Source organism: Fistularia commersonii, chromosome 15 (genome assembly GCF_037954325.1).
Source record: "Fistularia commersonii isolate RoL2024-O1a breed Wild chromosome 15, RoL_Fcom_v1.0, whole genome shotgun sequence".
NCBI classification, from domain to species: domain Eukaryota; kingdom Metazoa; phylum Chordata; class Actinopteri; order Syngnathiformes; family Fistulariidae; genus Fistularia; species Fistularia commersonii.
Genome location: NC_141298.1, coordinates 13169260 through 13184899, shown reverse-complemented (window position 1 = coordinate 13184899; position 15640 = coordinate 13169260). Strand labels below are relative to the sequence as shown.

At 37.4% G+C, this 15640-nt stretch overlaps 1 protein-coding gene across 2 annotated transcripts in view; it reads right to left on the bottom strand.

Moving 5' to 3' along the window:
* amot (angiomotin) overlaps window positions 1-9683 on the bottom strand; it is a 46226-nt gene extending 36543 nt beyond the window's left edge. For both annotated transcript variants that reach the window (XM_086160496.1, XM_086160497.1), the window contains exon 1: window positions 9333-9683. The gene's annotated coding sequence lies outside the window, so the exon portion shown is untranslated. The remainder of the gene's footprint in view (window positions 1-9332) is intronic.
* Between the last annotated feature and the right edge of the window lie 5957 nt (window positions 9684-15640).

The following is a 15640-nucleotide window of genomic DNA, read 5'->3' as shown; positions in this document are numbered from 1 at the left end:
ATTATCTCCAATGCATTAAAATGGAAAGCCAAACCAGAGAGACGTGGAAGAAAACAGAAGACTACCATTTATGGATTGAACAATAGCCAGAATGGTAAAGACTCAGATCAGCTCCAGGGAGAAAAGAGACGGTCTGAAGCTACCTGTGAGTACTGGGACAATTACAAGTCGCTTGTGGGAGGCTAATCTATAGTCAAGAAGCCCCCGCAGAGTCCCAGTGTTAAAAAAGACGTACCGAAGAGGATACAATTTCCCAAAGAACATATAAATTGAAAAGGAGCAACATTTTATGGACTGATCAAAGTAAGATTGTTCTTTTTGCTTCAGAGAGCCGCAGACAGTTTGTTAGACGACCCCCAAACACTGAATTCAAGCCACTGTACACTCTGAAAACGAAGCATGGTAGTGTAAGCATAATGATTTGAGGGCTGCTTGTCTTTATATGGTGTCGGACCTATTTATCACATACCAGGGATCATGGATCAATTTGCTTATATAAAAATACTTGAAGAGGTCATGCTGCCTTATACTGAAGAAATGCCCTTGAAATGGATGATTGAACAAGACGACGACCCCAAACACACCAGTAAGCGAACAGCATCTTGGTTCCACACCAACAAAATTAAGGTTATGGAGTGGCCAGCCCGATCCCCGGACCTTAATCCAATAGAAAACTTGCTGGGTGACATCAAAAATGCTGTTTCTGAGGCAAGACCAAGAAGTGCAGAGGAATCGTGGAAGGTTGTCAAATCATCCTGGGCTGGAATACCTGTTTACATGTGCCAGAAGTTGGTCGACTCCATGCAGCTCAGATGTGAAGCAGTTCGCAAAAACAGCAGTTATACAACTAAATATTAGTTTAGTGATTCACAGGGATGCTAAATCTTAATGTTTTTTTCAGTTTATTGAGTAAATGTTTTAGTTTGTAATGAAAAATGCAGACACTGCTATTTTTTTGTACAGCCCACAAACATTGTTCCCTTAATTTTCTGAAAAGTAATTAAAATGTTAATACTTTTTTCTTCATGTTTTGATGTAAAATATAATGTGCAGTGTTCCCGATGAATGGAAATAAGAAATGTAAGGAAATTGAGCTTTACTCACGTTTTAAAAAACACTGCAATTAATTTTAACACAGCTGTAGGCCACTTATCCTGCACTCAAGGTAATGCGGTAAATAAAATTGGTGCTCATCTTTTTATTTCTTTAATTTCCTGTTTAAATATTCATTAGTTAGTTTAGTTTATTACTTAAACAAATGAATAAGAGTTGGGGAATCCTTGTATCTCTGGGTAAAAATGTTGCTATACCAACATGAATATTGAGTGTCAAAAAATGTCTCAAGTCTTCCTATTTCACAAAACATATTTTCTTTTTCTATCCTTTTCCTTATGGTGTTATGTCTTAGATCATGCCTGCAGACAGCATTTTTCTAAATTTGTGCAGAACCCCGAGGTCAAGCCAAGTTCTCTAAACATTTGTCCTCCACTCCATGTCTCCCAGCAACCCTTCACTGTCTGTTTACACTGCTGATATACACCAGGAATGCAAAGAGGATGGAAAAAGATGGAAGGATGGACAATGAAAAAATGTGAAAAATTAAGAGTGACAGTGCTTTTCACATGCAAAAGCATCCAAACTGAACTTGTAGGGGTGTGGCTGAGAGATGAGCAGAACAGAAAAAATGCACAGAGTATGAATAGTGTATAAGAATGCAAAATAGAAATACATTAGTTAAATGGAAAAGCAATCAGTAAAGATAGGGTAACTGTGGAGCACAGTCTAAAAGTTAGTTATCAGTGATTCAAGGGGCAAAGGGGTATTTGACTTATATGCAGGGGTTACAGTAAAACCTTTCAACATAACGAATTTATCAATGACAGGAGAAGCAACAACAAATTGAGTGGGTCCGCTATTACAAAATTGCTCAATTACCCCTGAGAGAAGAGAAGAACAGAAAAGGTGTGTCCAGTATGAACAGTTTATATTGCACTGCACCACAATGCAGTGCAATATAAACTATTCATACTATGGTAAATTCCATTCTATTAATAAGAGGTTAAGAATAATAACAACAACAACAAAAACCAACAACTACTAGTCTCTATGCTCTGTTTTCAGTTTTCAGCTTGCTCTAAAAAAATGTATCAACCTGTAATAAAACCAATGGAAACCTTTCAAAAGTATGTATTTCTATATTCTCTCTACATTAAGATAAACACACACACACACACACACACACACACACACACACACACACACACACACACAAATACATATATATATATATATATAGTAGTTGTAAAATATTTGAATAGTGACTGTTTAATAGTGACTAACTGCTACAACTAACAAGGAATAGATAGCCAAAGAAAGAAACAATTATGTATGCTTTTTTTCTGCTGTACTTTCACACAAATAATATTCATATATTTAAGAGGAACGGCTTACGGGTGTCCCATTTTTGCTGACCAAGCCAAAGAATAAAGTGGCCTGTCCCAAATATGGTTTGATGGATACACATATTGACTGCAACAAATTAAAATCAGGGAACTAAAACTTTACTGTACTGCTATGAATAAAAAGTAGAACCTTTGCAAATACACTAATCAATTTGCAATAATTTTAAAACCCTTACAATCCATTAATATTCAGCCAGTTGGACGTACACCCTGTAAAATTGGACACAGGACAGATTGATATCACTTTGAAGGGTATATAACAAGGAAATGAAGAATTACAACAAATTATAATTTTCTTAATCTGGAAGCTTACAATCTGTACTATTATTTACATGCTCAATAGAAAAAAAAGAAAAAAGAGTGAAAAAAATGGCGACCACAAAAGATTTATTTTATAGACCATAACTGAATCACTGAAAATATTTGGCACTATTCTTCCTTTGCTCAGTAATGAGATCTGTGGACAGAAAAATGCTGCTGGTCCTGGAGCCAGAGCCGGCTTCAATTCTGCTCATGTTTATAATAATCAAGGAGATAAGTGATTTTTGTTTGTTTTCTTTGTTTTATTCAAATCAGTTCTTACACGGCTACATTCACTTTGTTTATTACATTGGCGTCGGTCCACATTGCAGCCTAGCCAACCATATGTTGCTATTTTGAGTTGTGTTAAAACAAAATCCGCACCTAATATTTAAACCATATTTGTTTTTGTATCTGCTTGAGATTTGGGAAAGTGGCTCTTCTTCCATGTTGCGCTCTGGTTGAGCCCAGATGAGTCCACACCGGTTCTCTCAGTGGCAACCATCTCTGTGGATGGTTGGTGATGGTATCAGATCAACAAGCACAAGCCTATGATTGTAGCTACACAAGTTACAATAGCAACTCATCCTGGCAGTTGAAACATCATACTTAAAGACAGTTTGTTAGTTTGGAAAAAACAAGAGGTAATGAACATGTTTTCACTTGAATGTTTATGGGAAAACTGCAGTACCCGTGGCTAGGTGTTAGTATCCATACAATAGGTTTAGAAAATATTCTACCACTCAGCATTGGAGTGGTGGGTGATGATTAGTTCAAAATAATCATTATGTTAACAATAGTTTTGCTTATTCCATATAGGTTTTGAGTATGGATGCAAAATATGCAAGCCAACCCAATGCTAAATGTATTCGCTCATTCCTGAGATCCTGTAGAAAATTGCTGTTTTGACACATTTTTTTCATCAGACTCCACGTCATCTATCTCTCTCACTTTTCCCTCCATTTTATTACAGTTTGGCTCACCCTCTTCTTATTCACTTCCCTCTATCCACCCTCCCACCTCACTGTGGTTTGCCTCTGCTGTGAAGAGCCATTGTAGAAAGAGATCATGTTCTATTAGAACATGTGAGAGGTTAGTGGGGAAAAAGCCAGAGTACATAAAATGGTTGAGGAGAGGAAGGAGAGAAAGAAAAGCCTTTGAGAGCAAGAGAAGGGGGGCAACTTTTAAAGCAGGAAAGCGGATGTTTTTTGGTTGTTTTTTTTGTTTTCTGGATACCATTTGGTTACGTTTACTTTTTTTTTTTTTTAACTCATATGTTGATGTAAACCCCAATCACCTTTAACAGCAAAATTCAGGGTTTCTGAATTTTTAACTACTGGGTTGTTCTATATACACGTGAGCTCTGTTGGCAATCTTGGCAAAATGTGTCTCCCAAACTTTGAGCGTCAAACTTGTGTGCTCCTCTACGCGCACAGGCCATGTCATTATCTCCACTCTATTACTTCTAAAGTGTGCTTGAAGATTATGTTAGTGCACAAAATCATTAAAAGCTCAGAACTAAATGTTCTTGGCACAGTTAAAAGTATGCTTCATTTATTTATGCATCGAAATTGCAGCAGCAATGTACATGTGCTCGGAGTTTGATTTATTAAGGCAGCCATTCTTTACACGATAAGCCCCCTTGACTAATCCTAAAACTGGCCTTCAATCGCATTCCGCCAACAACAAAAGCTTTTAAACAATTGGGAGCATGTGATTTTTGTGTGAGATGACCAAGTTCAATACAAAAAGAATATCGCAATGACCTTGAAGAGACTGACACACACTTACTTCTGCATATTTAAGACATTACTTAATTACACTGAGTAATAAACGTCACCATGCAAACGTCTGCATTATAAGTATGTCTACTTTCCATTCATTGTGTTCAAAGAAAAACTAGAATGATCAACACGCTTTTCTTCTGTTTGTCATCACCTACATTTAAGGAATATTTCATTTTCTAAAACAATTCTTATCATCTCATAGACGTCATTCATTTTGTGAATGGTCACTTTGAATAATAATGTCTCCCACAGCGAATTACAACTGTTTCACAAGCAGAGATTTTTTCCCCACACATCTGATTGCAAATTGCTTTACCTTGGTAAAACAGCTGGACGCATTACCACATATGCGCTTTTTTGTTGTTGTTTTTTTTTGTGGTGCCTTCTCAAAGCAGGCTAGAAAGTACTGGCTGAGTTCCATGTTGTTCCATGTTCCAATATGAATCAAAAGTGCTGAAAATGCATTTATGCATGTAGTTGGGCTGTCTACCTGTCATTAGATCACTCTGTTTCAGGGACAAGAGCCCAAACCCCACTGAAGCACCAATCTCAGCAGTGCAGGTACACCAGACAATGCTTTCATTACATTGGTAAAACACAACCTAATCTTCAAAAGGCCAATTTATGCGATACATCTCCCCTTAATGCAATATAATGTAATAATACATGTTATTAACAAAATTCAATATACTGGTCAGCTTGCGATCAATTTCCCTCTGGGGGCTGTTTTGCATCATCTGGGCTTTAATTTCATTTTTCATGTTTCTTCCTCCGCTTTAATTAATGTCTGGGACACAAGACTGCTAATGCTGTTCTGAAAAGTTTCATAATTTAGCAAGACATTTTCTTTCAGTAGTTTCAGCGACAATGTTACTCAGGACTAATAAATAGTATTTTATTAGAACATTTTAAAGCCTTAAGACTTAAAGATCATGTGATCTTTTTGTGGATTCTCTTATCAATCCTCTGCAGGAAATTGTTCTCTGCATTCAACCGATCATTTATGAGTCATGGAGCGGTGGACAGACACTTGAGCAGCACCCAGGGAGCAGATAGGGGTTCAGTGTCTTGCTCAGTCACACTTTTGCAAGCTAGGAGGCACTCAGGAATCGAACCAGGACTTTTCGGTTCCATGACAACCGCCCTGAGCACCTGAGTAATCCATTGAAAGAAACAAATTTGAATAAAATTCCTACATTCCGTCTTAGAAGACAGGAAATTACTGTACATACAGCAGGAATATAGGTGTGCACACTATAGATATATACACAGATACAGTGACATGTAAACATTTATCTATTCACCGTCAGTAAGTTTCAGAGTCCCCTCCCAAATATTGGGTTTTGTCGACTCAGCATCAAACAAACAAGTTCGGACTCTGAAACGTCAATAAAGAAAAATTGGGAGATATGATAACAGCGGTTAACAAAGGAATGGAGAGAGGAAGGGGCAAGGGATAGAAGGGGGGGTCGGGGGGAACACGCTGAAGCTGGAAGAAAGTGGTAAAAGTAGACCGAGGAGTGTTTATATGACAGAGCGGGGAGAGGAATTTCTAGGCTCTAAGTCAAACCCAGTGGGCCTCTCTGTCTCTCATCTGTAGGGGGTTTTCATTCACACTCAAATATTTCCTACATGGAAATGGGAGACTCTTAAGGGGCTGCTGCAATCTCACAGAAGGAAAAGACATTGATGGTAAGTCTTTTGTAGCCCTGCAAGCTTGTCCAATTGTAAGAACTCAACTGGCTACTGTAGGGGGGCACAAAGTCACATAAGAAAATATACTGGTGAATTTTTCTGCAATAAAGCAGCAAAAGGATGCAGCTTACCAAAAATAAGCAATTCTATTCATGAAGTAAGAGATTCAGAAAACTGCCTGGATTTGGATCAGTTTTAACGGTCAACTTTGAGATCCCTAATCCTCAGATCACTTCTTTTGTCTGAGGATTGTTTCAAATGATTGAATCTCTGTCTCTGATCATAAACCGTTCAACAGCTCCATTCCTAATCTCTGAATGAATAAAATAACACGTAATACTATGATGAGAAGATTTACACTAGTAGTAAGCTTGTATAAATAAGCAATGTTTCAAGCACAAGGAAGAAAATGTCCTACATGAAGGAAAGTAACTTTGCAACAACAAATACATCTGCAATTTTCTAGGCCAATTCGGAATTACATTGTTTTTTAAGAAAGTCTCGTTGAAAGCATAAACCATAATATTTGTAACTAATCTTTAATAAAGAGGAAATGAGATTCTCCAAATCTCATTAACCCTAATGTCGAAAGAAACCGCTCTGGGTTACTAGACAGAGACTGTAATTTAAATAAAATGAAATGCGGCCCAGCATGATTGCTAGTATATCCCATTTCATCTTGCATGCCGGACTTTCCCAAAAGAAAGGAGGAGGACATATTTGGGGGGTGGGGGTAGGGGCCATTGTGATTTACAAAAATATGTTAAAATAAACAAAACATCAGCTTTCATACTACAAATAAAGAAGGTGCTGATGCCCTGCCTTCTCGCGAGCTTTGGTAGGGCGATGGCAAGTGAATGAAAATTGTCGCGGTTCACTGATGGTTAAAATTTTCAATGCTGAAGTCATGCTGCGTGTGCGGCTGCCGGGACACTGCCTGTGTCGCGGTGCGAATGATGTCACGCACCATGCAAGATGTGTTTGTAAATTAGTCTGGCAAGGAAACCATTATACTGACAGAGGGTTCAAACAGTTCCAGTCATGGCCAAAATAACATAACCAGTTGCCAAAAAGCAAACTTAAGAGTATTTACATGAAAACTCAGTTCCTGTTTTTAAACACGCTCACCTGCGCCCTCCTTATTTGAAGACAGCATTACCTCACATTCACCTTTATTGTTAGCAAAGGAATAAATCTGCTGGATTTTTAGCTCCCTGAATGGATGCTACTGTGACAGAGGTCTCGGTTTCTTTTTTTCCTACACTCTCATTTTTCACAATTACTTGAACTAACGACATGTTGTTCAAACAAGTCAAACTCTGCATTTGTCTCAAGGTGAGCAATTCAAGTTCAGATTCTAGGACTGTCAACTTTTACAGAACAGTATTCTCGCGTCAATATCGCAACAATTTTGGTGAGTAAGAAATGAACACACCATAGAAATAGCTACTATACGCTTCCATGAATACTTCTGAGTCAGCAGCGTGATACAGCATACACATGCAGCTCTTTTTTTCCGATGTACACAAGTATTGACGGAATGGCCCACTAAGGCGGTAATTTTTGACTGGTAGCATAAGGAAATATTATATGAACCAGTCCTTTAACCCTAATCTGAACTTTGAACAGCTGAAAAGGGTGATTTCTTTAGTTGGAGTTAAATTTCATCAGATAAGACACTACTTTCTGAGGGTATTGGATCTGAGCAGTTGTTCAGTTCCAGGAATATATAAATCTAAGACACTTGACCACACCTATTTTGATTGGAGAATCAAGGCTCTCGCGATATCCTTTTTAAAATTATGATTTTATGAATAGCAGATCCCTTGTATCGTGGGTTGTTTTTTTCACATAAAGTACCTATATGAAAATATCTTTTTCTAAATCCAAAATAGACCTGATATTTAAATCATGTCTGTCCAAACCTGTAACAATGAACATTTCCTTCAGTCAACGATGAAGCAGCAAGCCGCAAAGGAAATGGATAGAGAGAGTTGCCAACAACAACTTCAATAACAGATGAAAGACACTGAGGAAATCAGCAGCGGATGAAATTCCCGAGAAGGCCCTCAAGTCTGAAGTCACAGCAAGGTGGAACTGATCAGTTAAATGTGATGTTTGTTTCTTGCAGACTTGTAGACCATTCTCTATAATACGGTATATCCACGGCTTGCACACTGATCGGCATCACTTCGTGTCACTGATCCTGCCCTCGGCAACCAGATCAAATACTGCACATTGGAATATTTGTGAGGATTAAGAGGAAACCAGCTGAATTACAATTTTCGTAGATAAATGGAGCAAACAACGGGTCTGAACTTATAGACTGCTTTTGCACTTTGAAGTTTCAAAGTGTTTTACACTCAATAGCACTGACCCAGTCACACATAGACCATGCAAGTTGCTAACCAGGCCATCATGAGCAACCCTGGATTCAGTGTCTTGCCCAAGGACACTTCGTCAGATGGAAACTGAATGTCTCTTGTTAGGGTGACAAAAAATATCAAAACATATTTGAGCGTTGTGGGTGTGCAAAGCAGTGATGGGGTTTTAGGGTGGGTCAAAGGTCACCGATACACTAAACTGGATGGGTCTCTCAAACTGGGTTATGGCAGGAAATCTCATTTCAAGCTGATTGCAATGTGTGGCACGTGAGGGTGCTCTGTGTAACCTAGCAACAACGGGGAGAGGACTAGATGACAAAGTTTGTGACATTGTGAAAACACACACACACACACACACACACACACACACACACACACACACTCACTCACACACAATTAAACAGAAGCACTAGTAAAAACGCAGATGCACCCGCCAAATGATGGTTAAAACCAGTTTTTACCGCGTTAAATCCAGTCCTAGCTAGCTAATCCTAGTCGGCCGGGAAAATGATTTGATTAGCTATTTATAGCTTTTTGTTCTGCTCGCATTCAGGGATTAAAAAAATGAAGAGGAAAAAAATGAATAACATTCATGTAGGAGCACATTGAGAGTCCGCTATAAGTTATCATCTCATTAAAGTCTGGTCTCGAGAGGTCTTCCCGAGGATGAGGAGAACCGGTGAGGTGAAGGGTTTGAGTTTTACCTCTCGGTTCCTTCCTCCGGTCCCGCGGTGAAACGTGACTCGGGGTTATTTTCCTCTCCGGTGGGAGCCGGGCTGCTCCTCCGAGGGAACAAACTCTCCACCGCGCAAATAAAATTCGCTGCCACCGCTCGCTTGTGCCGCAGTCGTGGATTTTACTCCGTTCGCCAGAAAAACGAGTTCGTCCTGGGCTGAGAAGTCTTCGTCAATCCCCGCTAGTTTCATGTTTGGCCGTAGGAGAGCGAGAGAGAGAAAAAAAAAGAAAAGGAAGCGGCGCAGAGGAAGTGGCAGGAAGTTTCCCCCGGCCTGGTCTGCAGTATGAGAGGAATGCCGAAAAAGTCCAGCCCAACGCCCCCAAACACACACGCACACATGCACACGCACACACACGCACACACACGCACGCACATACACACACACACACACACACACACACACGCACACACACACACACACACATACACACATACACACACACACACATGCACACACGAGGATATCCCTCCTCGCCTTTTGTCTTCCCTGTTTTTTTCCCCTGAATTAGTGTAATAAGTAAATAGATAAATACATACATATGTCCATGCATGCCTGCTCGCTTACATACACACAAACATAAATGCATACATGAAGACATACATACATGCTTGCTTACATCAGAAAATTAGAATATTGTGATCAAGTTCTTTATCTTCTGTAATGTAATTACAAAAACAAAAATGTCATACATTCTGGATTCATTACAAATCAACTGAAATATTGCAAGCCTTTTATCATTTTAATATTCCTGATTATGGCTTACATCTTAAGAAAACTCAAAAATCCTATCTCAAAATATTAGAATATCATGAAAAAGTACTTTTGTTTTCATTATTTTATTGTTAACTTTATCACAATATTCTAATTTTCTGAGACAGTCTTGTACATACATACAAACATTCATGCATGTATACACACATATATGAATACATAAATGTATCTCACTGCAACAATATGCTTCTTGTTTTTTGTTTTGTTTTTTGCTACTTATCAGGGTTCACTGTGGACAGCAAAATGAAAATGTCATTGTACAGGGAAATGTATTTCCAGACTGTACATAAAACAATTAATTCCCTGAATCTTGAAACTTAAATCTTTACCACATAGATTAAGATAGACAGATACATACAAACATACATGCATACACAAACACATACATACATAAGTCAATAATAAATAAATAGATAAACAGGCAACCTATCCACCCCAGCTGGAAACCCCTGGCAGCTTCAAGCTAATTAAAAAACACATTTTATGAGTCAGACTGCTTCACTGTAAGTCTTTTATCAAATATTTAAAGAAAAAAGGGATAATTATGATTAATAAAGGGAGATGACAATGAATGACTGGGGGAGGAAAATTATAGATTTGAGGAATCTTTGACCTTTGTGTTAAATTTATAAGTGGCTGCTTGGTTACACGTTGACATCGGATGCAGACAACAGCTAATTGTTTAGAAGAGATTCACTATCAAGATGTCCAAAAGTAAGGGGTCAGGATTACAAAATCCAAGTTAAGGGTCACACTCCTGATCATTTTTGCACAAATCAATACCTTTTGTGTAAAAACATATCCTTACTACTATAGCACATTTCTTGACAAAGTTGAAACACGCATTTACAAAATAAGCTGCAAGACGTAACCGTATATTAGCGATCAGTGACTTTGGTATGAAACTTAAAATAATCTAATTTCAAATTAGATGAAAACCAGTCCTACGTGATGGCATAAGCATTATAAGTGTAAAGTAAACATTACTGCACTCTTACTTAGTGACAGTGACAGTTGTAACACCACTAAGTGAGACAGATAGACACATACACACACACACGCACACAAACACACAGACACACACATAAAAAAAACAGCATACATATACATATACATATACATATACAAACATTTAAATAAAATACTGAATAAAATAAGAGTGAAACATTATATCAGTTTGTATGAGTGCTTTATGTCAAATCCACATTTACAGAAATAAATACATAGATAAAATTGAAACATGAAAAACAGCATTGGGGGGTGAGGGGTGGTACTTCAGCTTAAAGACCAGATACAATGATCTCCAACTTGTCATTAGTGATGCAGCTACACCTTATCAATCCAATCCCTGGAAACTAGTGGATATGGTAATAAATGACAATTCCATTAACAACTTTAAACATCATCACCATTTGTCTTCTGGTGATACTACAACACACATATGTATTTCATTGATATCCATTTAGTAGATAGACAATTGCCAGACATTGTAGCTCTGTTCATTGGCCAAGAGCGACCGAGCAGTGCATTAAAAATAGTGCTGAGACTGACAAAATACACATTGAAAGTGTGTTCATCGAAACACATTTATAGTTGTGGTTATGATTACAATTTTAATGTGAGACTATTAGTATTGCAGGGAAAGAAATTTGAATCAGTCATTTAGTCAATGTCCCTGACCCAATTCCCGAGCATGGAAACACATGTCTGAATGTCTGTCTGAGATTCTGCTTGAAACCGACAACATAAACAAACACAGAAATTACATTCCTTATATAAAAGTGGTACAAACCCAAATATTGTCACCATACATGCACACATCATTTCCTCTTTTTTGTTTCGGTGGACTGGACATCATGACTCTCACTATAAGTTTCCTCTTCTTTTCTTTTCAGTCTCCAAAGTAAAAAAAAAGGGTTGATCTAATTTTCTTTTATTTCTCATAAGAGAATATACTTTGTTCGTCATATTCAGATATGTTTCGCAAACATTTAAACACAAGTCATCTGTTCACCAATCACTCCTTCAATTAATCGGTACTTGGTAAAAATAGAGAAGTATTTCTGCCACAATATCATTGTCACAATTTTTATTTAACAAATCTAAATCGTAAAATATTGCATTGAGGTCTTTCATACCCTTTAGTCAATAGTGATATACAAACTTTTTTTTCAATTATCTTAGTTTTTATCAACCATGTACAATGTTATTATGAAGTCATTCCAACTATTGTTTCAGACATTAGTTAACACTCGCCATTGACTTTGAGTTGAAACTTATTTTAGATAAAGAGATAATAAAAACGCTGGAATGGAAATAAAAAATAGTGGTTTTGCATAAGCTAGGATATAACGGCGCCTCTCAAAGGGTCCTGTATGGCGGCAACCGCCAGTGCAGAGGACTGTCAAAACTGGTAGTTGGTAAGTCCAGAGATACTGTATACCCGTTATAATTGTATCACCCATGACACACAGTTCGCATTTGTTTTTTTGTGTGTTTTTTTGTGTTTCCGGCAGCCTTTTTTTTTTTTAAATTGAACCTATTGAAAAAGAAACGTAAGAAAATCTTAAGCTTTGATAAGTCTCTAGCACAGGCCCAGGTTAGCTACTTTGCCGCTTACTCGCTGCGTTAGCTTTCAGGCTATACATTTCATTTTCACGAGATACATGTGAAAAGGTAAATTGTTTAGTTAAATTGAACATTATTACGTGATTAATCTCCGGTAGCCAATTAGACGGAGTATCACGTTTAAAATTAAATCTAGGAAACCATTATTTGCAAGTATTGTTTAGGGGCTAACGTTAGCCCGGGAATCTTAGCATCTTGGCATTTTAGCATAGGGTAACAAATTACTGGCTGTGAAAGTCTTAATAATTGAAGTTTTACCCAGTTGTTTAAACAGATTAAACAATTATCCATTTACAGCCCTAGAATAGCAATAGTAATAATGGCAATTGTTATTCTACTGTCAATAATTAAACTTAAGCATTTTTTTGAACTTGGATATATGACAATATGCAGCTAACTTTTCACATATAAAGATAATCCTTATTTTCATTTGTAAAGATATAAATCATATGAATGAATTAAAGGAATCAGATGCCGTTGCAATCTAAAGGTAAAAGTTGAATTATGATGAATATGAATAAAACTTTTCAATCACTTGTAAATAAGGAGGCGTTAAACTAGATGAAATAGTATGCGTCTCCTTTTGGTGAAAGAAAAATCAAACAGAAGTGATTAGGTACATACTATATGGGGTATTGGTTGTCACATCTTATTGTGGCAAGTTTTTCACTCCTTGAAGATGCCTCAAATCTCATCATAGAGGCTTCTTCAATGAAGACTGGAGTCACAATACGATTTTGCAACAATTTACCAAATCCTGGATGTGTGACAACTTTCAGAGACCTTCCGTATGGGATATTATGTTTACTAGATTTTCTCACATACTGTGAACTCATCTTGAGTCTTATCATGACAGTGCCAAGGCCCTGATATCGACCTTTGTTGACAGCTCGGCTTCAGATAATCATCCAAGATGTCTGGGTGGCCATTTCCCTGTCCTGTACCTTTGGGTGTTGTTACCACTGTAGGTGTACACGCTGAGGTGCACAAACATACTTTGGAGAGAAATCTCACAAAGCTGGAGAAGCTCCTAAAGAAAGGTTTGTAAGTCAGTTATGCTGAAATTTCTAGAGTAAATCTTAGTTGCACTATATGATGCTTTGATATGCATCATACAAATGGTGGTTTTGTGTTTTTCAGGTGTTGATGTAGACTGTTTAAATCACCTGGGACAGACACCACTATTCTGTGCTGCTCTGCTAGGTCAATTGAAGGTAACAGAGCTGCTCCTGTTCTATGGAGCTGAGCCTAACCAGTAAGTCTCAGCACTTAAATCAATATCATTACCCACATTTTATAGCATATTTGACACAAAACTGATGTTGAAATAGGACTACATTTCATAAGGTAACTTACAATGATTTAATAATAATGATGAAAATGTGACTGATATCACACCATAGATCAATTTACTTGATGTCGCATTTATTCTAGTCGCTGTGAAGATTGGAGCACTCCGGTCCATGCAGGTGTTTTCTCGTGTAACCTCTCAGTCCTGAGATGCTTGTTGGATGCTGGAGGGGATTTAAGGCTCCATGATTTAAAAAGCAGAACACCGTTTGACTGGCTAAGTGACGCAAAGCAGGAGGACGCGGTCAGAGTAAGCTTCAGTAGAATATTTTAAATATCTTATGAAAGTAGCATATATCCTTAATACTTAAGTATTTTTGAAAATACACCTGTATTTAGCCCTCATTTAGCACAGAGTTGGGTAAATGAATTTAATTTCCTGGTCAAAATACTCATTTAAATAAAGTTAATAAATTTGTTGCAGTATATGCCATTAAAGTATTGTTCTGTCGAACCATTATCTTGCTGTGTTGTTGTCATTTAGATGCAAGACTTCCTGGACTGCTGCTCATATTCCATGCGACAGAGTCTAGCCATGAAGAAGCTCTCCTGTATCCCCTGCCCTATCGTCACCCCCAGCTTGTTACACCTCTTGAAATTGCGGTATGAAAGAAAAAGTACATTATGAATTTTATATATGAACAAGATTGCTTTGTGCTTCAGGTCTTATTGTTGTCAGATACTGTATGTACAAGTATATATAGTACATCAAGAAAAAACAAGGAAAAAATATCACCACAGAAATTGGGTAATCTCAACATATTACCAATTTCCTACTACAATGGAGTTACTGTAGTTGACTATTTGAACAGTAGATTCCAGGTTTTTCTCAATTGTGAGCAATTTCATTTTATTTCATTACATAATTTTTCATGTTTGTATGGCTAGTTCTTTTGTCAATTTTGAAATCAAAGCTTGGTAAGCCTTTCTTTCTTCTACATTGAATATCAGAGGGAGAGTGAGTGTATGTAACTGATATGCTCTGTGTGCTTTCACTCCTATTTAGAGGAACTGGTAATGAGAGGACAAACAACAGGTCTTCTTGTACATCGATCAAGTGTTTCGGTTTTGGAAAGGTAGCTATTTAAACAATGCAAATTTTGTATATTTGAGCATATTGTGTCTACTAAGGCTTTGTAAAGAAGTCACAATTTATGTTTATAAGTGAAGCCTTTATTGCTCAAATCCTGCAAAAATTACATATAGTATTGTATGGTTCTTATTTTCTGTGGTGTTAGACCAAAAAAACACTTTTCTCAGAGACCAATTTCCTGTGGGATCTGTCCGGATCATTCAACCGTGGCAAAGAGGTGGCAGGAGACTTGTATACTGTTTAAGCTAGATTTGCTTTTAGTGAGAAATTGTTAATGGAAAAAATAAAAGATAAAACAAAAGCAAAGCAGTAAAAATGTCAGTCACCTGGCCAGGCTGACTCCATCAGATATAAAAAGATAAATCGGGAGACGTTAGTATATAGTATATACGTATATAGTATATATGTTAGTATATAGGCAATTTTTTCTATT